This window comes from Brienomyrus brachyistius, chromosome 5 (assembly GCF_023856365.1).
Source record: "Brienomyrus brachyistius isolate T26 chromosome 5, BBRACH_0.4, whole genome shotgun sequence".
NCBI lineage: Eukaryota > Metazoa > Chordata > Actinopteri > Osteoglossiformes > Mormyridae > Brienomyrus > Brienomyrus brachyistius.
Genome location: NC_064537.1, coordinates 13779900 through 13805688, shown reverse-complemented (window position 1 = coordinate 13805688; position 25789 = coordinate 13779900). Strand labels below are relative to the sequence as shown.

At 40.3% G+C, this 25789-nt stretch overlaps 1 long non-coding RNA gene across 1 annotated transcript; it reads left to right on the top strand.

The window, feature by feature from the left end:
* Positions 1–16: 16 nt before the first annotated feature.
* LOC125742485 (uncharacterized) lies at positions 17–23442 on the top strand. Its single transcript, XR_007398118.1, has 2 exons — positions 17–590; positions 1846–23442. It is a non-coding gene; the product is annotated as an uncharacterized LOC125742485 (long non-coding RNA).
* Positions 23443–25789: the final 2347 nt, after the last annotated feature.

Genomic DNA, 25789 nt, shown 5'->3' with positions numbered 1-25789 from the left:
CCAAAACGCGCTGTGGGGCGTGGCTTGTCACATTTGCCGAGCATGGTTTGTACTTAATTAAAATCCACACGTTCTACATATACGAAGCTGGGTTGCATTTCAGTACCGTAGCGTGTAAAGCCGAAGCTCCAATGTATTTACAGAAGTTCTCCATCAAAATGTGTACCATATTAACTGAATCACGGCAATAGTAGCGTCTGCAGCCTCATTAGGGACACAACTTTGTACTTATTCCTTTCTGTAAAGTTGTTACTAAGTATTGTCACTCACGGAAAGTTTTTGCCTTTTTCCACAATTACAGTACTTGCTTATTTGGGCAATAGAAAGCTTGTTCAGATTTCGCTGAAGTGTAACTGACGAGGCTGAAGCTGGCTCCTCATTCACAACTGGTTGCTAGCGCGAACTTTAAAACTATAGATATCACCTAAATAATAATTAGAATTAAGTCATCGGAAAAACCTCGCAAGCTTAATAGTCTTCCGATCATTTCCAAACCCTGACGGATTAATCACCTTCGCAAGCACCGACCCACGATCTCCATTCAATCAAAAAGGTGCTTCAGCTTTAGAGCCACAGTTTTCCCGTTTCACGTAAGTACAACGCCATGTATCCTGTTCCGTGTTCCGAGTGCAATGTATTTATTCTTCTCCAGTCATTAGCGGTACGTTTACATGTAAGTAGTGTCAGTTAGTCGCTAGGCTGACGGAGAAGATTGTAGTGTGAGAGGGACGTTGCCCCATCCCTGCTAGACGTGGCGATGAAATGTACGGCAGATTATCATCGCTACATCGTTGGCTGTCGGAATGGTGCCTGATAAATGGTATGGATTATATAGATAACTGGCGGACGTTCTAGGGTAGGCCTGGGCTTTTGAAGAGGGACGGCATTCGCCCCTCGCGGTTTGGTGCCGACCTCCTGTCCAAAAGCATAGCTCATAATCTCCAGGCAAATCGCTGACTAATCGCTGCAGGCGGCAGGCAAACCGGCATAACCGACCGCTTGCTAGTCGGTTAGAGTCGTCACCTAGGGTTCATTTTATTGAGACTAACTTCCAGACTGGACTACTGTATTCCCTCCTTTCTGGTTGCCCGTCTGGATTCTTGCATAAACTTCAGCTGGTACAGAATGCAGCTGCCAGAGTTCTCACAAACACTAAAATTTGATCGCATTTCACCTTGTATCTTATCATCCTTTCATTGGCTACCAGTTAAGTCTCGGATTGACTATAAAATACTGTTTTTACCCTATAAAGCACTGAATGGCCTTGCACCAGAATACCTTAGTGACCTAACTTCATACAACCCTCCGTGCTTGCTTCGTTCTCAAGGCGCAGGATATCTGTTAGTATCTAGGGTAGAACGAGCTACGGCAGGCTGCAGAGCTTTCTCCTGTAGAGCTCCTCAGCTGTGGAATGGTCTTCCACCAGATGTGCGGGTTTCAGGCTCACTCTCAATATTGAAGTCTAGACTAAAACACACCTGTTTAGTTTAGCTTATAGGGACACTAGCTCTAGCTAACTCCTCACTCCCAATTAGACCTGTAGTGTGAGGTGTAGAGCTGGGTGGGGATTGGTGCCATTTGGATAAACTGAACTGTCAGTGCTGTCTCTCTAGCTTCACAATCCCTTATGGAATTGGAGTGCTGACATTTCAGGGACCCCCACATGCCCACATTCCCACTTGCCTCTCCCTCCGACTTATGCTGCCATAGGCATATCTGCCAGAGCTTGCACATTGCACTTCATATTGCACTCACTTAATTTAGCACTGCCTATAGTTTCCCTTTGACTAATTGCACATTTTATTTCCCCTACTCCTCCTGGGGGGTGCTGCCTGGTGACCTCAGTCAATCAAGATATTCAGCACACCCTGCTACATGTGACACCTCTACCCATGATGTCCTTGCATCCAGCTCGCCATTCTGCCTGTGTCATCTTCCATGTATGATCCGCTGTCTTACTTCTGGTTGCCTGGCGATTGGAAGGAGAGTTGGCACCGGCTTGTCATCACCTCCCTGCTCCCTGGTTGTGTCTCAAATCTTATTTGGACAGTGTGACTTGGCACTTAACCATCTCTCCTATTTGACTCTACCTGCCGGCCCCTGGAGGTTGGGCTCCCCCTCTGAGTCTGGTCTCTCCCAAGGTTTCTTCCTTCTAGGGAGTTTTTCCTTGCCACTGTTGCCTATGGCTTAGTTACTGGGGACTTTGGGTGGGGATGCTTTAAAGCACTTTGAGACGATGTAATTTTGTGATGCACTATACAAAAATAATTTGTTGTTCGGATTTTCCAGTCCGCCTTAAATGCTGTGCAGCCGAATGCAATGATGTGATTGTGCCTGTAGGGGGACTCATTTAGCGAGGCTGATCTTCAGAACTTCATTTGGCTTTCAATTCGTATTAAATGAACACAATTCTACTGGTGGTGCAGTGGTTAGCAATGTTGCCTTACACCTCTGGGACCCGGGTTCGAGTCTCCGCCTGGGTCACGTGTGTGAAGTTTGCACGTTCTTCCCTTGTTGTCGTGGGGTTTCCTCCGGGTACTCCAGTTTCCTCCCACAGTCCAAAAACATGCTGAGGCTAATTGGAGTTGCTAAATTGCCCATAGGTGTGCATGTGTGAGTGAATGGTGTGTGTGTGCCCTGCGATGGGCTGGCCCCCCATCCTGGGTTGTTCCCTGCCTCGTGCCCATTACTTCTGGGGTAGGCTCCGGACTCCCCGTGACCCAGTAGGATAAGCGGTTTGGAAAATGGATGGATGGATTCTACTGACTTGTTACCACTTTGAGGAAAGAATATATCTGAGCAGTTTCAATAATAGTATGTGTGTGTATTTCATCAGAAAATGGGACAAACGCAAACATCTTTCCACTCCCAATCAGGCCTGGAAATATACCCAGTCAGGGAAATATGAACTTCTCAATACATGTCAGGTATCCCAGTATGTAGAAAAAGGGGCATTGTTCTGGCCCAGACTGATTTAATACATTAAAAATCAGATGGAACCAAGGCTTGTCATAGTATAGTGCACAAAGGTGTGAATGAGAAGCCAGGTTTCCATGTCCATTTTAATACCATAAACCTCTCTGTGCCGGACAAATATCAACTTCTCCGTACACGTCAGGTATCTAACTATATAGAAAGTGACATTGTCCTGGTCCAGACTGATTTATTACTTTAAAAATCAATTTGTAAAAAAAAAATCATCAGTAATATGACACCAACCCCAGGAAACTGTGATGTGGCAGGGACCAAACCTGCCCCAGACAGCTACCACACCTTTGGTATTCACTACTTGACCCAGGAACAATGTCTCACGGCACAGCAGGCTACAGTTCTAGGGGTTGAGATGGATGGCAGCAAGGACTTGCCTAAGAAATAAAGCAGTCCTCCACAAGGGGGGGTGGAGGGAGTTAAAAAAAAAAAAAAAGATTTCCTTCAGGTGCTGCATGGGTTTTTCAAAATCTGCTGCATGTGCTGGCTGAGGACTGACAGGGTGTCGATTAGAGGGTCAAGATGAACGTTGGCTCCAGAAATATCCATACATGCCCCAGAGTTCAGCAGCTGGTCCAGCTTCAGAATGCAAGGATCTTGAACATCAGCCTGTCAGAATTCATACGTGACCTCAAATTTGCAGGAGCCTCTTTCATCTTTGCCTGTTTGCCAGTCAATGACCTATTATGGCAGGCCTCACTGCCAGGAAATACACTAAGTCAGATCAATCGTGGACCCCAAGGGGGTGTTCCACCAAGCAAGATTTCTCAATTAGGTTAACTTAAGATAGAAGTTATGATTGCCCAATAGGAATTCTCCTTGCCTTACTCTTATCTAGCTTAAGTAAACCTAGTAAACTGAAAAATCCTGCTTTGTGGAACATCCCACAGGTTAACAAGGGCATGGTGGTACTCAGCCTCAACACAGCAGTCCACAAACATTCCATGGGTGTGCCGCCGGTGTGCTGTTTTTGAGAATACGTCTAATCCCAATTCGGTAGTGTCCCCAACCTTGTGCCCCATAATTCCTCACACAGACTCTCTGAGACCATCTGACCATGATTGTGGTAGATTGATTCAATTGATATCTTGAGCTTCAATTTCTACACAGCTGAAGTGTTACAAGGTAATTACTCTCCACCCTGTTAATTATTGTAAGTAATTATTTAACAGACTGTTTTGTTATTACTTAGTGTAGGTTATAGCTAATGTATACTGTTTCTTTCAGATACGCTGAAGAAATTTACGTAGAACAGCATTCATTCAATCATTCAATCAATCAACTGACCGTCATTTATTTAGCACTGATTTAACCACAGGGTTTAATGACATTTATAAGAAAGGAATTTTAAAAAGTATACAGAGAAAAATTTAATAAAAATAGAATCAGTGTCAGCCTAAGGCCCCGAATAAAGGTTAGCAAAATAAGGCTAGGGTTAGGTTTAGTAAAAGTATAGCATTTTCAGGCATCAATATGTGCTCCTCCATAGGATAGGAAACCACAGTTTAGCATGCCTTAGTAGTATATTTCCTAATTGCCAACAGCCTGTAGTATCACCATAAGGTCCCAAATTAGGGTTAGCAAACTGAGGCTAGGGTTAGGGTTTGAAAAAGTATGCCATTTTCAGGCAGAAAAATGTGTTTTATGATAGGGGACTAAAACTCTCCCTCTACTTGTGGTACACAACACTAATCCCTAGCACACCGGGGACTCCCAGGGCACAACCACTGCCTTCTCCAAAATAAACCAATAAAATTACTGATTAAATACATACTTAATGTCAGAGTTCGCGGGTGCGGACGGGCAGGCTGGCAGGAAGGAGGCAGGGAAGGACGCGGCAGGCATGCTGAATACGGGAAAAACGGGGATTTATTGCGGGGAAGACGGCTACGGGCAGGGCAGGACAGAACAACAGCACTAACATCTAACATCAATGACGGACATCGGACAGGGCAAGACGTGGACAGATATAGACAAAAGACAGGGTGAAATAAGAAGACACAGCTGGGCATGATTGGGGAAGCACACGTGGATGATCAGGGGGCGTGGCACACACGAGAATCGTAAGAGCCGGGCATGACACTTAACTGATCACTGTTTATTATTATACGTATGTGGAAATGATGTGTTTTCAGTTTAGCTTTCAAAGTGCTACAACATTCAGTAGCTCTCAGGTTTTCTGGGAGAGAATTCCAGCGTTTGACAGCATGCTGATTAAAAGCTACCTCCTTCCTTCCCCTCAGCTAAATTTTATGAATAATCAGTACATTTCTTTCAGATGATCTGAGACATCTGCCTTGGACATACTTTATAATCATTTCACTGAGAATGGATGGAACAAGACCATGGTTGCATCCAAAATCACACACTACACACTATGCACTTAAATGATAAGAACATAAGAACATAAGAACTATACAAACGAGAGGAGGCCATTCGGCCCATCAAGCTCGCTTGGGGAGAACTAAACTAATAGCTCAGAGTCGTTAAAATCTTATCTAGCTCTGATTTAAAGGAACCCAAGGATTCAGCTTGCACTACATTATCAGGAAGGCTATTCCATACTCTGACTACACGCTGCGTAAAGAAGTGCTTCCTTAAATCCAGCTTGAAATGTTCTCCCGCTAATTTCCACCTATGGCCACGAGTTCGTGTATTTAAACTAATGCTGAAGTAACTATTTGGTTGAACAGCATCCAAACCTGTTAGAATCTTATATACCTGGATCATGTCCCCCCTCAATCTCCTTTGCTTGAGACTGAACAGATTTAGCTCAAGTAACCGTTCCTCGTATGACATTCCTCTAAGACCAGGAATCATTTTTGTGGCCCTACGCTGCACCTTTTCTAAGGCCACAATGTCCTTTTTAAGATATGGTGACCAAACCTGCACACAATATTCTAGGTGAGGTCTCACCAAGGAATTGTATAATCTTAGCATTACCTCCCTTGACTTAAACTCCACACACCTGGAGATATACCCCAACATCCTATTGGCCTTTTTTATTGCTTCCCCACACTGGCGAGAATGGGACATGGAAGCATCAACATACACACCAAGGTCTTTCTCATGATCAGCTACCTTTATTTCAGTGACACCCATGAAATACCTGTACTTTATATTTCTGCTCCCTAGATGGAGTATCTTACATTTATCGACGTTAAATTTCATCTGCCAGGTATCGGCCCAGTTACTAATTAAATCAAGATCCCGCTGTAGCTGCTGAGCCACTAATTCAGTATCTGCTACACCACCCACCTTGGTGTCATCTGCAAATTTCACCAGTTTACTGTATATATTGGTATCCATATCATTTATGTAAATTAGGAACAATAGTGGTCCTAAAATCGAACCCTGCGGTACCCCACTATGAACGCAAGCCCACTGTGACATTGTGCCTCTTATAACTACTCGCTGTTTCCTATCTGTTAACCAGTTATCAATCCAGGTCGCTACGGTACCTAAAATACCAGTCGCTTTGAGTTTAAGTAGGAGCCTCTTGTGGGGGACAACATCAAAAGCCAAAAAAGTACACATTGCGGCAACTGGCGATTCCTCAGTGCGCAAATACAAAACTTTCCAAATGCTCTGCGTTACCTTTGAACTGCTGAACTTTGGCCTTTAATGATGGATGTGCTCCAGAATAACAAGTACTGAACGAACCTCAGAAGTTGCGTCTAGGACTGGGGAGTTGAATAGTATGCAGTGTTCGCACACTTCGGATTTTGAAAGGATGTAGGGTGCACTTAACGACGCACGCCTATGGTTTCGGACACACTTATGTTTTGTGTACTATTTAGTGGGGAAGTGTGTGATTTCAGATACAGCCCATATGAACATTTAAAAGTTAGTAAGAGAACTTTAAAATCAATCCTAATATCCAGTGCAGGGATTTAACAGTAGTGTGATGCATGTGATCCCTGTGACTGGTGCATGTTGCACTCTGGTAGCGGCTTTCTGGACCCCTTGTACATTTGAAATACATTTCCTAGGTAGACCAGACGAGTGCATTACAATAGTCTATTCTGCTTGAAATAAAAGCATATACAGTGTACCAGGTTTTCAGTCAACATATAACATACCCTGGACTCCAGTTAATTTTTAACGCAAGTAACTGAATTAGAAATATCAAGTTTAGGTAAGCTTTTACGGTCAAATAAAATTAGTAACTTGGGTGTGGTTTGTATCATAGTAACTTAGCAATTAGCAAAATACTGCAGCTGTCTGAAGATGTTGATCCACATGGTGCTCTCCCATTGAATACATGCATCCGTCTTCTAACTGCGAACGCAGGTCAGGGTCATGGGGGCTCTGTGGATTGTCTTTGGCAGCACAGGGCAAAAGTATCCATTGTAATATCCAGTATTCTATTAAACTCTAACTGTTTAAAATGACGTTGGCAGTTGCTTTCCCAGCTGAGGTAATGATGTTATCGAATGAGGTATGGTACCCTTGAAAAACATATATTTTTTAGAGTGTAAAATGTAAGATAAAGATTGTTTGAATTCTACAGTGCAGGGATATTTCCACAATTCAATATTAGGCAAAACAAGTAACCAAATTGATTCCAGCTCCTAAAACAAAGGAGATTTTCAGTTAAAATGTAATAGAAAGCATGGATTACCAAGGTTTAAAGACTAAGCCTTTTAAGTACTTCGAGCACTGATGCCCTGCAAAACTCAGCAGGCACAGAGCTGGGGAAGGATTCAAACTCCCAGCTTTGAATGCCTGACGTTGCCCAGTGCACAACCCTCAAACCTCTATGCAATCTTCAAATGAAGGACAAATACAAATTCAGCTTAAAGTAAAGCTTAAACCAAATAAAGACATATGTACTGATGGAAGCTACTACTTTGTCAAAATTGATTTGTAATACTGTTGCTAAATCTTCGCCGGTAATTAAGTGGCACTCTGATAAGTACTCTTACTTTACACCTCCAGTGCTGTGGGTTCAAATTATGTTGTGCATGTTGAATTTAAACGTTCTCTCTTCCCCTTGTGGCTTTCCTCAGGTTGCTCTCATTTTCTTCTGCAGTCCAAAAAAGACCTGCAGTTAAGTGTTTCTTAATCGCCCATAGTCTGTACTCTGCAATAGCGTGCCATCCCATTTTGTGTGTATTGATGTGGCCTGGGATAGATTTGAGTTAAATGTAGGGCTCCAGCTATCGATTACTAAAATAATCGAGTATTCTATTATTCCATCGATTAATCGAGTAATCAGATAAGAAATACTTTTGTCTTAAAGAGCAATCGTAACTATTCTTAAAATGAATAACTCATGGGTTTCCATTTTAGGAACATTTTTAATGATTGACAAAAAGACAAACGTAAAACAACTGACAAAAGAACTAAACCCTTTTAGTGCATTTATGTACATATCTGTTTTGCTTTTTAAAAGAAAACACTTTCCACTTTCTTAAATGCAAAAAAAAAAAAAAAGTCAAATTACTGAAAAAAGGTATGCATATATCTTAAACTAAGGCATAAATTAAAATGGCCTTTACTCAATGTGTTCTTGTACATTTATAGGAGGCATAAAAAAAAGTTGACAGGATTGTATCTCCTGGATGAGGTAGGAATGCTGTGTGCATGTTCATGTGAGTGTAAGTGAATGTGAGTGAGAGCGTGTGTGTTTAAGTGTGTTAGAGAATGAGTGTGTGTGTGTGTAAGCCTGGAGCATGTGGCGGTTGGATAATTCAGTGTCTGAGTTTCACTGGCCCAAGGCTGTTGGGTAATTTTTATGTTATAGTTATAATACATTATTTATATTATTATAATTATGTAATATTATTCATATTAATCTAAATCTGCAGAATAATATTACTAAAGCCTTGAAATAGATCTAGTTCAGTACACCCCATGCTCCCCTTTAGACTCACCCCTGTATGCTGCAAGAATCATTGCGACAAAGTGTGACGGCTGCTGTAAACCTCCTTCAAGTTGTCAAATTTAAATATTGTGTCAAACTAAGCTAACAGTTTTATCTGCATACAAACAGCTTCTATTTTAACTTGTATAGCTTTACTGTAGCTTTGCTGCTGCGGAACACAAACGGCGGTGGATGGGAGCGGCTGAAAACATCGCTTTGCTTCACCTTTCAGCTTGTTGAACAGCTGGTTTAAGGACTTTCGCCAGCTCTTTACCAGTAAAGGTTTAGTAGCGATTACAAGCACTGCTGTTGTTTTCCTTCACTCCACCTGAGTTCACCATCTCTGTAACGGAACCGTCTCTTTGCTGTTAGTGTATAGACAGGCTCCAGCTCCATGCTAATTATACTACGACAGCATCATGTTCAGTGCTGTTGTGCTATCAGTGTTTTTCTTGAGGGAAATTAGGGGCTGCTTGGGCTGAATCTTGTTACACTTTTTTATTCACACATATGCCCATAAATAAGTTTCTATCGCAGGTCTATTTTAGCCGCGAATGAGTGAAGCGCTGGCGCTTACTTTGTATACTGGTTCTGCTCTGTTGACTGGATGCATAGACTAGGTGCTTTCTGATGAGATGTTGAATCATTAAGGTTGTGCTATTGTGGTAAGCTAATTCGGTTTTACAATGGACACACTGTACAGTATTTTTGCTTTTCTTTTGTTTGAAATGGTCCCAAACTTTAGACATTTTTCGTCATTTTCTCTGAATTTCCTCACTGTCTTCCTCCATTGCGCCGTCAAATCAAACCTGCTGCCTGTAATGCATCGTAAGCACACTGTGCGACAGTAATAATCCTCTGGGTGAAACACTCTGATCACTAAGCAGTACATAGTCGTGCGGATTACACGAAGCACCGAAGCAAAGAATTTGCATCAAGGATTTTTTGTAATCGAGTTATTCGAGTTACTCGATGAATTGTTGCAGCCCTAGTTAAATGGCTGAAAAATGGAATCCCATTCTCTTGTTTCTAAAAAATTTCAGCTTCTCCGTAGAGACTGATGATAAAAAGCAGTGCAGCTTTCTATTTTGGGAAACAATCAAATTTTCATTTGTTCTGAAGGTGGATTTAGTCGACATGTAAGTGGTGTGTGCAAGTTCCCCAGCGGAGGATTTTATTGTGATTGACTGAACAGTGTTAGCTGATGTCACCTTTGACTTAAGACGGTGTCTATTCCTCATCCGTAATTTTATTTCTCTGGTTTTCAATAATATGTGTTTTTATTTAGGCACTCCAGCCATTACACCGGGTATAATGATGATAAATGATTATAATTTCCATCATGTGACATGTTATAGTATCTTATCCAAGGGTGTATCAATGACAACATGAATAACTGGATAAACAATAATACACCTCTGTAGAGCTGTTGCAGTGCTTTCTTCAGTTGGTGTTTTATGACTCAGAACTTATTAATATGCTTGATGAATAGTGAGAGAGTGAGTGGATACTGGTGCCCGGCGCAGAGGAGTCCTTTGATTTGTAGACTGCCTTTCCTGTCCCAAGGGGCGAGACAGGAAGGAAATTAATGATCTGGTGATGGCATCAATAATAGCTTAATGGAGCATCCAGATGACCTGCAACCATTTCAGAGACTGTCATACATATGCCAAGTATCCAGCTCTAAAATGACTTATTTTTTTACTTTATTCCATTGTGAAAGTGGGACAACAACTTTATTTAAAAAAATTTTTAAAGCTTTTTTTATTATTATTGTATAAAGGGTACAAAACTATGCATGCAGCTAATCACACAGAATGTCCACGGACATTTAAAATTATTACTGCTCAGTCTCTGTCTAGTACTATCTAGTATAGTGTATATATAGTATGTGTATCCATATATTATGGATATGTAAAAAGCTTTCCAATGTATTTGTACTTGCGCTTCTGCAAATGGCAAATAAGGCATCATTTAATTTTATTTAATTTAATTATGGTTTAATTTGAGGGCTTCGACATCTTGAGCAGGAATTCCATGTCTCCACCAGGGGGTACTGTTTGTCTATAAGTCGACAAGGGACCTTTCTGGAAAATAAGGTCTTACGAATTTGTGCAGTGTAGCGTTTCCCTCCACAATGACATGACATACACCTTGAGGTTTCCTCCATGTGATCCCTGGAGATAAAGACTTCTTTGTGGTGTCTGACGCCCTGATTCAGAAATCCCTGAGCCATCTCCCTCGCTCCCTGGTGGTAATGACAGACGGTGGGCTTGTTTGCTGAGGAGCCGTGATGATACAAACTGCAGGACTTCAGTCTGTGTGCTAAATGTGTGCTGAAACAGACAGAACTTGACTTTTGTGTTATTCATTTGAAAAGATACTCATAGGAGCCAAACTCATTAAGAGAAACTCGCAGGATCAGCTGTAAATACAGAACAGAACAGAATGAAAATAATTTTCTGATGAAATGGGATAATCCAGAGTGATTATTTTTAAATTGCGTCTTAATTGCAGTTTCTGTTCAGATGAACAGGCTCTAATATCTCTTTTGCTACAGTTGTCGTTAATTAGGTCGATGACATCCTCAGTGTTGACAATATTTGGACTTTAAATAAATCTGCTGCAGGTTTAAATGAGGAAGGTTTATTACAGTAGTTATTTAAAGGGAGTCTTTTCAAATATATATTATACATGTCTAAATTTTAATAGCAACCCATCGATATATAATTTTCATACTTTGTGTTAAAAGGTGCAGAAAAAAAAGACATTTAGTTACTTATATGCATTTGCAGCATAATGCTGGAACACCAGGCTTGTAAAGTAACCAAAAGCCGAGGTGTTACTTCCTTGGTACCTTTGGTATACCGGAATATTGGAAGAGTATGTTAAAGTCTTCAGACAGATTGTTTTGTTGTCTTCATGTCGATGATAGTGATTGCACTTGCTGTTGTACTGAATGGGATTTTGGGGTCGATTGTAACCTTTACAGCAGTCAGTCTGTCAGTCATCTGTACCTGCATGGAAGCCATTTTTTGTACAATGGGCGGCATTGATTTCACCTGTGAATACACCATAAAGGGGGGAGGCTGCACCCATGCAAAATCCAATACCACAGCAACACTTGCCCTTTTCTTAGAAGTTCTGATTTCTCATGGCTCGAGAGAATGTTTCCGTAAATCACTTTAAAAACTTTTTTTGTTAAAAAGGTTTGAAGCCTTTCAGTCATTGCATTGTGCTTGCTAACAGAGATCCAACACTTAATTTTCTGGATTTTTTAACATGACCTACTTGTTATGCGATTAGAACAGGTTGCAATTTCTGTATTTGAGATAGTTAGTCTGTAAAATGAATTTTTTGTTATTTTGTACATTATGACATTATGGCAGCGCTGACCACTGTTCATATTCGAAAATCAAGCAGAAGATCAAATAGAGATGAATGGTTTTATTTACATGAAATAATATACAAAGGATATGCCTTTGGTGTCACTTAGCTTGATCTTTGTGATCTTTCCCTTTGTGGAAGTGTTTTAATCTCCCAGCACCCTGACAGACACTTAGTGGTGATAAATCTTGTGAGAAAATGAGCCTTTACCCTGTGATGGAAAAACAACATTGTAAAGCATAACGACTTACCCAATATACATTTATTTAATGTAACTTTGTATTTTATAAGTGAGCGTGAGGCATTTCTGATTTTCAATGCTCACGTTACTTGCGTTATTTTGATTTTAAGCCAAATGCAGAGTATCACAGTGTTCAAGCCTGGATCCTAATTTCTTGTTCTAATTTCCAACCACTAGGTGGAGAACACAGTACATAGACATCTCAAAAAAGTCTTGCAGTGTGCTGGACAGAGCCATGTAGTATTTTCTCGTGTTTCCTATCCATTTTTTAATGTACATGTGGCATTTTAGCATTGTATATATGACTTTTGAAAGGGCAAGGCCTAATTCATTACTGTCCTTTGCCTAACAAGAGAGTATGAGGCACTGGGCTGCCTATTAGATAAAAGTCCTCACTCTTAAATTATGATTAAAGAGAATGGGCACTATTAAGCAGCTGGGCATCCAGCCCATCCTGGGAAGCAGAGGCCTCCGGTCTTACATGTGGCTAAATGGCTTTGGAGATATCTGCATTTAGGTCATTTGTCAAGGTAATTCCTAACCATTTGGAGGTTTTGTATGTTGTCGTGTTTAGAAAGAGCATGGTAATTTAGAGCAAGGCAGATCATTTGTGAAAATTTTTTTTCAGGGGAGGCAAATGATAATTGTGAAAGCGGTGTAGTAATATAGCTTTAAAAGTGTTCAGTTGGTCCAGTGAATAAAGTAATGCTTGCAGTTAACTACAGGTCGTAGTGGATAAAGTAAGAAAGAAAACATTTATCTATGGTGAAGGAATCTCAATAACCCAGTTATTCAAGAAACTGGATCTTCAGATGGCACAGAGTCCACCGTTTGGTTTAATTTGGTGTACTCCGGTAGGAACTTGAGAAAAAAAAAACTCATCTCTGGTTTGCAAAGTGTGTGACATATATTTTGAGACACAGTTTAAAATGTCCCTGACAGTAAGCTGGATGGGATTTCAGATGTACTGTAAATGTTGCATCTTAAAAATGTTTTGCTGCTTCTTTATGACCATTATCAAAGTTGCGTGGCCATTCTGTTGTACATCGGAATGCAGTGAAACTTAAAGAGATTCAACCAGGCACTGGTAAAGCAGATACGTAGGTCTGCTTTATGCTTTATTAGAGCCTCAGACCGCAGAATGCAGGTTGCAGGATTCTCTACTGTAGCCTGGCATTAATGTAAACTTTCAGAAGTTCTTTGAAAAGGATGTTACTGCCCCATAAATAATGCAGACATTTACTGTGTATATTTCACGAAGATAGAATGACTGTAGGTCTTCATGCTATTTAATATGAGGTTATGAGGAAACACATCTCTTTCAGGCATTAATTAACCTAAAGAATGAAACTTCAAATGAAAACTCTTATGTGACTGTCCTGCAATTATAATTAGTCTTTTGGGAACGTAAGATACAAATCACATAATAAATAACTGTAAAGAATGGCATGCAAGTGTTTTTTCTTGTTTGTACTTTATATTAGGTTTGGAAGCAACACATGTTTGTAATGTTCAGCTTAAAACTTTCATTGATGGGCACATTTATGTTTAATCAGGATTTTCAGGCAAGTTTTAAAAATATTTTGTATAAGATTTTAGAAGTAGCTAATTGTGAATGTATGCATGTAATGTAATACTTTATTAGAAAATATACTGGCATAACCTGCCCAAAGTAAATGAAGTATAGTTGCCATCACCTAATACTGAAAATAAGAAATGAGCGTCCGAAGAACGCGTCTTGTAAAAGATGTTCATTTCTACTACTGACATCATAATTTATGAATCCGGAAAGTAACATTTCCGACAATGAATGCTTTGACTTGGCTCCGAATGGTTGTGCTTTTCATCATGTTCTTTGCAAAGTATACAGACAAAGGCAATAAAGGAGCCGTCATTTATGCCACCAACTAAGGTTTCCTGAGACAAATATTGGTTTTAGCCGATACTTCTATACCACAGATATCCTAACCACAGATATTCATGTAACGTGTAATAATTTGTCGGTACATCTGTATGATAGTTGTAAGTTGTACCAGACATAAAAGCACTAACCCTGTATCACTAGGGCTCACTAATTTTATTAACCGGACATAGAAAAATCTTTTGACCCAGAACTGATTTTATTATAACAAAGGTTGGGCCCTCTAGAATTAAAATGTTGTGAATAAAGATGTATAGCAAATGGAAAAAATCTGATTTTAGTAACGGGGAATAACCATCCATATGTCCATTCTATAACCGTTTATCCTATTCAGGGTCGTGGGGACCAGAGCCTATCCCAGGAGTTACAGACACTAATGGGGAATAGTTCATATTTAGAATTTATCGATCATTATTGACACTCCACAGCACAACAACGAAATGTATCCTCTTCATTTAACCCATATGTGACATAGCAGGGGGCAGCTAATTCAGCGCCCGGGGAGCAGTGCTTGGGGGCGGTACCCTTCTCAGGGTACCTCAGTGGTGCCTTGCTGGTCGGGGATTCAAACCTGCAATCTTTCAATTACGCTTCCCTAACCATTAAGCCCCCACTGTCCACTTAATGGTTGCATCGATCTATTAAGCTTTTATCTATTAAATTAGATACGTAGCTATGACAATATGTCACAATGGTTATATGCAGATTATTAGATCTACAAGAAAAGACTGCTTTCTTACGTTGTATTTTGGCCGGCCGGCCGGCCATCCATCCATCCATCCATCCATCCATCCATCCTTTACCTGTACCCTCTTGTTCTATGCACGGTTGCGGAGATTATCCTGGAAAGTACGAGTGTAAGTCAGGGAACGAACCATCATTGGATATACATGGGATGTTGGCTCATTAAAAAAAAATATATATATAATTTTGCCCAGTTTGTCAGATAAGAGTATTTTTTTTTTCAAATATACTGTTAGGTTAAGGACTAAGTTAAGATCAAATATCTCTATATTTGTCAGGTACACAATAAATTTTACATGAACATGCAGAAGCTAATGCAGGACATAGTGTGTGTTTGTCCCAATACACACAAGTAATTACAGATAGTCATTAATATTCATTGGAAAGCATGATACAGTATGGCCAATTATAATGAAATCTATCAGTAGGGCATGGGATTTATTGCAGGGACAGTATTTTTCAGGGAATTACAAAGTGCAAAACTGATATCGAAGGATATTTAAAGAAGGCAACGATAAAATGCATGATATTTTATGTGGCAATACACTAATACATAGATTGTATTTAGCCAAATAAATGCGTACAAGCACATGAATAGTGAATATGGCTTGTCTGATTTTCCAGAGATAATGTGTCTCTTGTGCTATTGATGGTGCGACTTCAGTTTGCGCTGAAGTGCGTCACTGCTGGGAAGCAGCTGTGAGACTATTTACATGGAGGGGTTAGTAAATTGAAGAGTAGCCAAGTGTGGGGAAAAGCGTTTATTCTCTTCAAATTTATTTAAATGACCAAGAATTTTTTCTTAAGAAACATGGCTTGTAATGGCACCTCATATTCAGATCTCCACCGAGAGATAAACACCTTCATCAGTACATACACCCCAGGGAACATGCAATGGGACATTAATGCAGGTAATGCGCTTTCAGTGGCAGAGTGTAACACTGTTAATCCTTGTTAATCCAAAAACTTTAATAATTCCAGAAGTGCATGATCAGCCTCAGTACACTACTTCAAATGGTCTAAGGTGTGCCGACCATGACTAGCACTTCATTTGCATATAAATTGATTTTAATTGTAAAAAAAAAAAAAAACAACCTGAACTCATATTTTAAGGTTTCGTACGGCTTTAAGAAAGATTAGGCCGGGCGACAGCTGAAGGGCTTCTTTAAACATGATTAACGGGTTCTGGTCGACCTCAGGGGCGTCACATTTTACACACTTTAGTGGAACGGCTGCACATGACAGGGCTGTTCATAATGACCTGTGCCTGCATATAATGGCAGGAGGACTCACTGTTTCTATGAGCCCTGTGCTTGTCTCCAAAGCCAGTTCTCCAGGTCATTATCTACACTGGACAACTTTTATGCAGTACAAGGAACCGCAGCGATTGATTTCCCTTTTATCCGGGTAACAAATTAATCGGTACGTCTCCAAAACAGCCCCTTCTTCTCCATTTAAATGTAATGACTTCTTAGCTCTTAATTCTCTCAGCTGTTATGAATTGACTGACGAAGACAGTGACATCACACGGCTTCCTTCACACGATAGATTTGCAGCTCAGTATGACAATCTGTCTTCCTTTGATGGCTGCAGGTTGGTCCGGCACATTGGCCTGGACGGGAAGGAGTGGCGGAGTGTGGAGAATCAGTGCGGATGGAGGGGTGGAATGAGGATGAGCATGGATGGGAGCAGAAAATTAAAACTTTTGCATAAATTGATTACATTTTCAATTGGTGTGATTAATATTCTGCCAGCGGAGAGGTTCCATTGATGTTGCTTTCCTGTCAGTGGAGATAAATGGCAAGAATTAAGGAGGTCAGGAAAATAATGTGCCCAGGCTGTGTTCGTATTGAGTTTTAGTATTTTGCATTTTTGTCTTCTGCATTGATTAAAAAAAAAAAAAAAAACAGTATTAAGGACTAAGAACTCTGTCATTACTTCATTTGGGCTTTTGGTCAGTTCATTCTATTGAGCTATGGTGTGTTTTAGTTAAAGGCTATATAGACGAATAGCAGGATGGTTAGTTAAATGGTGTACAGGTGACACTGTGTGGCAGGTCTGCCCTCCTGGAGATGGCACATCCCCCACCCCCCCGGTGTAGGAAGATGTAAGACAGGTATGGCTTAGCGACCAGCCGCTAAGTTGCTAACCATATGTCCAGTAAGGATCAGGACCATTTCACTTCACCTCAGGTCCGAGTTCTTTACCTCAACCCCTGGATTGCCTTGCCGCTTTCCTCTGGCAGCCTACTGCAAAGCCCATTTGAGAGACTGTCAAAAGTAATATCCACACTAGGTGTCAATTAAACACCCACAGACGATCTCAGGTGAGGGATTTGGCTGGCTTGTTGAGGTATCCTCTCTCTTTCACCCCTTCTTTGCAGGGTCCCCAATTGCCTTGACTCTTACCCCCATCTTGGATGCTGTCACCGGCACGAGAAAAACCATAAGCAGACAGTTCAGCTTGTCTTGCTACATTGTCATCAGCATTTCTCCTCTACTTCACAGTGATACACAGCTGCCCCCTCCCTCTCTCCCTTCCAGTACTCCCCCCCCCCCTGGGCTCTGGCCCGTTTACTAATGTCTGCATAGCATTTCAGTTCTATATGATTAGCTCATCCGGCCACATTTGCATCTCGTCATTTCTTTTATCCGCATGCAAATGACTCATTTACGGTTACGCCATAAAATATTTAACCCTCAAAATATATGGGTTAAGCTGTAGGCCTGAATAAGCTCTCCTCCTAAAAATGCCCTGGATGTTCACAGTGAAATCTTGTAGCGTTTTCCTGGTCCTAGAAAACAAACTCAACAGGACGAAGTACGAGAAAATGCTCCGTCTGTGAAAAGAGTACCTTGTTGTTATTGAGCTGCAGTGTACAGTGCAAAGCTGAGTTCCACACTCGCTATTCATCAAAGCTGAATGTAACTTCAAGCATCAGAAAGGTTGACGCGATGTTGAGGACGGATCTGGTGGAAAGAGAAGGGTGTCACAGAGGACTTAATAGTTGTGTGATGCCTTTATAAGGAGACCTATCTCTTCACATGGTATAAACGGTATTTAACTGTATCCTCATACACCGTTATTATGCGTACATTACTTATACATTTCACTTGTACCTTTATATGCATTTACATGTTATGGAGGTTATAAATCATCCATCCATCCATCCATTTTCCAAACCGCTTATCCTATTGGGTCGCGGGGGGTCCGGAGCCTATCCCGGAATCAATGGGCACGAGGCAGGGAACAACCCAGGATGGGGGGCCAGCCCATCGCAGGGCACACTCACACACCAGTCACTCACACATGCACACCTACGGGCAATTCAGCAACTCCAATTAGCCTCAGCATGTTTTTGGACTGTGGGGGGAAACCGGAGTACCCGGAGGAAACCCCACGACGACACGGGGAGAACATGCAAACTCCGCACACATGTGACCCAGGCGGAGACTCGAACCCGGGTCCCAGAGGTGTGAGGCGACAGTGCTAACCACTGCACCACCATGCCGCCCCGGTTATAAATCAGAATCCCATAATCATTGTAATTTTTTTTTTTCGTACTGTATGAAGGGTCACGGTTACTCAGAATGACCTACATAGGCAGGAATGCACAATACAGGTACACTGATGGACAAAACTTACAATCAGTACTTATAAATCTTGTACTTTCCTGTCCAGGTAAGCCAGTCAGATAAGCCCCCAAGAGTGATTCCCTTTTGAGAAGCAGATTTAGAGGTGATGTCCGCGAAGCATTTACATCAGTAAGCCGTGTACGCAGAGGGTGTGGGGAAGGACTTGCAGTTCTTCTAGGATTTGAGGCGAAGCTTTGCAGATCTGCTTGACGAATGCATGCTTTTGTGTGCTCACTGAATTCCACGCAGTCAATCCGCTGTAGGATATAATTTCAAAGTGTTAATAATTATGTTATAATTATCCCTAGGAGCCCAGGTAATTATATCATTAATGAGACAACCAGTATTGCTCATCAATAAAAATAACAAACTTATGAGGACTCTGGTCACTGGTTCTGTTTTGCATGTAACCTGACGTTCCATGTGACCAGAAATCCATCTATGCATCCATCTTCCAGCTGGCAAAACGGATCGTCACTTGGACTTAAGTCCCTCGATGTCCCATTGTTCGTCCTGCTGTTTGGGATCCAGACATTGGCATTTGATTTTCACCCTCCCTGTCCCGTATAGCACTGTGGTGAAGTAAAAGCCCACTTGTATATTAAAAAGGGACGTTGCTCTTCTGCAATACTGTTCCTGCACCTTGATACTTTAAAGCATTCACAGTACTTTGCAGTTAACTTTCACTGTGCTCTGAGTGTCAGTACTAAAACGTCCTTTAAGTAAAAGCCAGAATAACTCACTCATTACTCATTATAAGCATAAGGTTCCCGAAGGAAATCCTATAATCTCTGTCGTACTTGATAAATTCCTGAAAGACAACTTGCTAGATGAGTGAGCAACTTCTAAATCAATTGCAATATCCTGCTTAGTTACTGTACTGATATGTGGCACCTTGTCAGCACTTTTCCGGCATGGTAAGACCTCTGTAGAAAGACGTGTACTTCAGATCTCTGGGGAAATGCCAGGAGGGCAGAACATTGCTGCACTTTATTCTTGGGCTATTTGGGAAGAGCAAGGTGGGAACACAGCTGTGAAATCAAGCTTGTATTCTAATTCAGAAAGGCATACCAGCCATGCAGCAAAAACACCCTGCTCTTACCCTTCATTGGCCCCTGGTCTAAATTATACAGTCCCAAGCACCATGAACGGTCTAGTGTGACAACACAGTTGACCTTAGGCCTCGTGCTAGAATAAAGTAAAATGTCGCGCCTATTATAAATGACAGTACAAGGCACGGAAGTCGCTTTTTTCAGGTTCTAGTTTCTTTGTTCCTTCCCATTATAACTTTTTTTTTCCAGGAAAAGGAAAGAAAATGCACAGCTAAAGTTTTAAATTAGACTTGTAACATGGGAACAGGAAAGAACAGATTGGCTGTGCTGTGTTGTCAAACTGAAAGACAAATGAAGCCAAACAAAAAGAATGACTGCATTTCATTACCCCATCCCAGATACAGAACCGCAAGCCTCTTTGCAGCACATTTAATAACTGATTTATAATTTGTCTGATTTATTATCTTCTGTCAGTTTGTTTATTCAGCAGATTTGATACTTCTTGGCTTTTGTTCGTTTCTTTGATGGAAAATATATATATTTTTTATTTTGTTGCAAGTTAGACACTTATTTGTGAAATGCTCTCGGTGCACTTTGCTCATCGCTTTAATTATCTATGACAAATGTACAGGAATATGGTACATGGTGACTTCCCCGTTTTTTCGTTAGCTGTTTATAAAATCGATACTCCTTCCATGCATTTCTTTACCTGTTTTTTCATCTGCTTGTGTTGAATCAATGCATCAACAATATATGCATTTAAACACGCCTGTGAAATAAAGGAAGTAATCAATTAAACCTGTTTTTCCAAGTGTTACATTATATTAGTTTCCCATCCATCCATCCATCCATCCATCCATCTTCTTTACCCGCTTGTCCTATTCAGGCTTATGGGGGTCCAGAGCCTATACCTGAAGCTATGTGTGCAAGGAATTATTCAGGATGAGGCACCAACTCATCAGAGGGCACACCATTCACACAGTCTGGTAATTTCAGTTCACCTTAGCCTGTTTTAGGCCCACTGGAGGAAGACCCACACCAACAAGGGGAGAATATGCCAACTGGGGAGGGATAGAGACTCGTTTCCTTAAAATTAAATTTATAGGGATGGGTCATCCCTTAATTGTATCATAAGGCTGGATGCACTAACCGAGCTTAACATTTCCACATGGCCTGTTGGACTGGGGGGTGACTTCAAAGCAGAAGCATGCATGTGTAATAAAAGCCCCCCAGAGCAAAAGCATGTATGTGTAATAAAAGCCCCCCAACGCAAAAGCATGCATGTGTAATGAATTCCCCTCTCACCCACTGCATCCGCTTTGCTGTGCTTGTTCACGTAAATTATACCACATACCCTCTGTTTTAATGACGGAAATTCAGCTTTTCTTCATGGTGGAATCCAGGACCAAACATAAAGCTCACGTGCAGCTTGTGTTGGGTAAGCAGATGGTGAATTTCGAATGAACTATTGCATTTCAGAAAAGTTCTAAAAACACAACTTTTGATTTCATTTTATATGATTGGTTGTATTAAAAATTAATGGAGCGAAAGATGATAAAACATTTTTATTAAAGTCTGACCTGTAGCTAGGAAGTTATATGAAACGCATCACGATGCATGTAATAGTTAAAATAACAGTTCTTATCGATAGATATCGTATCATTTCATACTACTAAAAATTGTGTTAAACTGCTTTAAAAATAAGTCTGAGAATAAAAAGGATGATCTAGCTGCTGCACTTTGTATGCCCCCCACCCCTCCCAAGGTGCTGCGTGGAGCCCGAAGACTTTTTCCTCGCCACTGTCGCCTCTGGCTTGCTCACTGGGGGCTTTCAGCAGGGACAGCGTAAAGCGCTCCGAGACGATGTAATGTTGTGAAAATGGGGTATATAAATAAAATTGAATTGATCTTCCTGTAAGTCATTTTAGAAATAATATAATGAAAACCAAAATTAAATGAAACAAAATTAAAAATTAAACAAAGCCAAATGCGTTAAAGATAAAAATTCATATGGGGAGACTTGATTGATTATTAATTAATAAGTTACTTGTGTATTACTTATGATATGTAGTAGCAGCAATTTCATTAGTGAACATGAAACCCAGGAATGAATTACCCTGCATTGTACAGCGACCTTGAGTGTTTTGAAAGGCGCTTATAAATAAAATGTATTATTATTATTATTATTATTATTACCCCCTAAGACGTGGCCCATTTTGTTCACTTTACCTTGGAGCAGATTCCCATTTTTCTTTGAGCTATATTTCATGGGCTACTGTAAAAAAATTAAGTTTGCGACAGTTTGAAGTTCACGCATGTAATGTGCAACGTAACTGTCCAGGCAACTTGATCTCTACCGAACTGCCTATCAAACTAACAACGTTTCCCCCTCTTTCTGCATTTCCACATAAATTGTTAGAATATGAAATATCTGTTCAATGTGCTGAAATGTCCCTTTATTTTATCAGGGACTGGAAACAATGCTCACATTTTATGTCAAATATGCAAATATGAAATAAGAAATTAAAAAACTACAGTTAAAAAAAAAACATTTTAAAAAGTAATTTTAATATAGGGCGATAAGTAAACACAACTAAATGACCTTTGTATTGTATTACATTATAACTGCTATATTACTTTATCTCTCTCAGCTGAGTCCATGACAGTCACACATGACAGTTTGACGGAAGAGAGAAACTAACCAATTATTACTGGAAGACCTTTCATTCTAGTGTCTGTAAATTAATCCCACAGAAGAAAACAAAGGCTATGTGGAAAAACAATTATACAGCTTGATTGTAGTGAAGTTCATATGCATTTATCTTATTCCTCGTAGGCTGAAGTTGTTTTGACCTGCACAGGAATCCCAAGGGGAAAGGAAACCCTAAATCTGTTCACACATACAGCGTATGCAGCTTAGCCCAGCAAGGCAGAGCTGCCGAAATTGTATATATCTTGACTAGTTTGCACAGGATTGAACATTTCAGTAAATGAACCCTTCAGAGACTGTGTCCATGAATCTGTCGGAGCCTGGCTAGGAGAATCAGGCCAATACCTTTGATAGAAGTTCAAGGTATATCCCACTCTGCATGGAAGAGCAATGAGTCTAACACTGCCTTCCTGGGCACAGGGTCGTGATATATTGACACATGGCCTAGTGCACTTTCCCTACTGAAAATGACCATAATGTTTCATGTCTAAGCATTCAACTACAAGGTCTAGTTTATCACACAAATAGCAGCCTTACCAATAGCACTTGCTGGGAGAATGTTTTAATGTCTGCATTGATTATGTTCAATCAGGGTTTGTGATTTTTGCATTTTATCGGGACGTTCATTTAAAAGCCCAACAATGCAACTCTGAGAGATGTTTAATTATTTTGTTTTGCTTTATTGAGTGAATGTTAATGAGTCCATTAAAATGTAATAGTCTCATTTATATGTAAGAAGTCATCTATAAAAAACCTGAATATAATTACATTTTATTTTATTGCGTTTCATTTTTAATGTCTGCTCTCATTATTTTGCATTGGCTGCTGGTGATTGCATTCTGTTTTGCAATAGCTTTGCTATGCTTCCCAATAAAGGCAGTAGTTTTCCATGAAAGTACCGCAGGAGAAACATGTTTTTTTTTCTGGACTTCAGAGTGTATGCATGTTGCTGTCTTGAATTTTATTTAGTCTTAGCTTTGCTGACTCACACACACACACACACAATCCTTTTTAGCATGAAATCATTTTTCAAAGAATACTAGATATTTTCACAAAATAACTGGCAATTTAGGACCCAGACAAATTGTCTGTGTGAATCCTTGGCAGTAGTTGTGTTTTATGGATATTCAGAAATATTACTGTACTAAATATATCAATTTTCTTTCCAGTGCTCATTTCTTATTTCACATTATGGGAGTTGTAGAGGAAAAAGGAAATTGTGATTGGAAATTATCATTAACCCCTAAAGGATTAATTCTTCATTAAGCATTGATAACCATTTCCACTTGTAATGGGACATTGAAATATTACTATAACGGTTCTGAGTCCAACTGAGGAAATGAAAGATTAAAAAGAGCAGAATTTGGCTGTCAGATGTTACTGAAAGGTGTCTGTCAGGGAGGGAGAGTTAAGCTAGTCAGAGACAGAAATCATATTGATGGATATCAGCTTTCTGGGGTCTCTCAGCACACTCTGCTAAACAGAGCAGTGTCACTTTTCATAAAACCTCAGAGTCATTCCTGTTTTGAAATGAATCCCTAACTGCCAATATGTGGTTATTATCAGTATTAGTACATAACTCAGTGAGATCTAGGCTGCAGGTGATTTCACTGATAGGTTTCTGGATATCTCAGTTACTATGAAAAAAATCACATTGATGTCATTGTGGGTTTATGGTTGGCCTTAAAGTCCATCTGGGTTAGAGATAGAGGAAGGGTTAGGCTAGGATTAAGATTAGGATTAGGGATATATTGAGGGAAATCAATAGAGTTGGGTGTGGTTAGCAATTCAGTTAGAATTGTCAGTCAGTTAGTCATTCTAGTCAGTTAGATTTAGGGTGTGTTTACATTTGGCTCGATTCAGCCAATTTAAGTGGTCTCGGGGCGTTTCCCAGTCAAAATAACTCGTAAGTGAACACTCCAAATGAACTCAGACCCCTGCCCCCCCCCAAAAAAAAAAAAAAGTGAACTGAACTCAGACAACCTTAAGAGTTGCTGCCCCACACTTTAAGAGGTAGTCTGAATTCGGTGCGGTTCAAGTCCACTTTAGTCGTTTGATGACGATATGTGACCAGAAAGTACACCCAGCTCACTTCACTTCTCTATACTTTTCAGATACCATACAGTGTTGATGGCAAAACTACTGTAAAAAAATTATGAATTCTAAAAATAGATTACACCAATTTATAGAGCAGGGAAATGTATTGCATTAATGCTTGCAGTATTGTGTCACCCAAATAGGAAATAGTATGAGCATACATTTTAATAAAGACCTATAATATTCCTTACTGGTTGTGAACATCATGACGGTTTGGTGTGTACAGACATTCTACAGAATTCCAGAATTCAGAGCTAACACATTCAGTTTTCATCTCACAGGGAAGATGGTGTTACTTGGTTTGCTTCATTTAAAAAAAAAAAAAAAAACCTGATGGGCAAGTGCATAGAATAAAAATATTGAAATTTCCAAAATTTGTTTTATTTTATTGACAGGCTTATACCTTAAAATCTCTCATGTCACAAAATGTACATTCAGTGGTTGTCATGCTTCTGTTTTTAGAGCCATTTGAATGTTTAGAGATCATTGGTCATTGTTGACACACTACAGTGCACAACAATGAAATGTGTCCTCTGCATTTAACCCATGTGTGACATCATGACACAGCATACTCGGAGTCACCAGAGCTCTCCCTAACTTTTCCTCGAAATGCTTCCACTTGCCAGAGTTCCCCTGGTTCCAGATTGGTGTGATTTCTGTATACACCACAAAGGCTTTACAGTAGGCAGAGATGTAAGACATTTTTCAATATAATTAATTTGTTTTGTAAATGAGTGGCAGACGTTCAACTGTCTTGCCTCAGACAACTCTAATTGCAGAGAGTTTGTCTTGTTGACGTCTTATGTCACGGCTCTTGAATAAATACGAACGATCTGTCATGACATCCCACAAAAATCCCAAAACAGACTCAACATGCGAAAAGGCTGATGGCCTTTGTGTTTCTGTAGGTCTATCCAGTCCAAATCCCTCCAGCTGTCAACACACACACATCTCCCCTCCCAAGCCTTTGGCAGAAACATGTTCTGTAGTGACTTTGTTGTGACTGATGTCTGTGGGGATCTGTTGTTGTAATGACATTGTTATTACCGGAGTCTATGGGGAGCTGTGACGTCAGAGTTCCAGCCGTAGCTATATTGAGTTCTGAATCTATACTAAATTTTAGTGAAATAATCTAACACCATAGA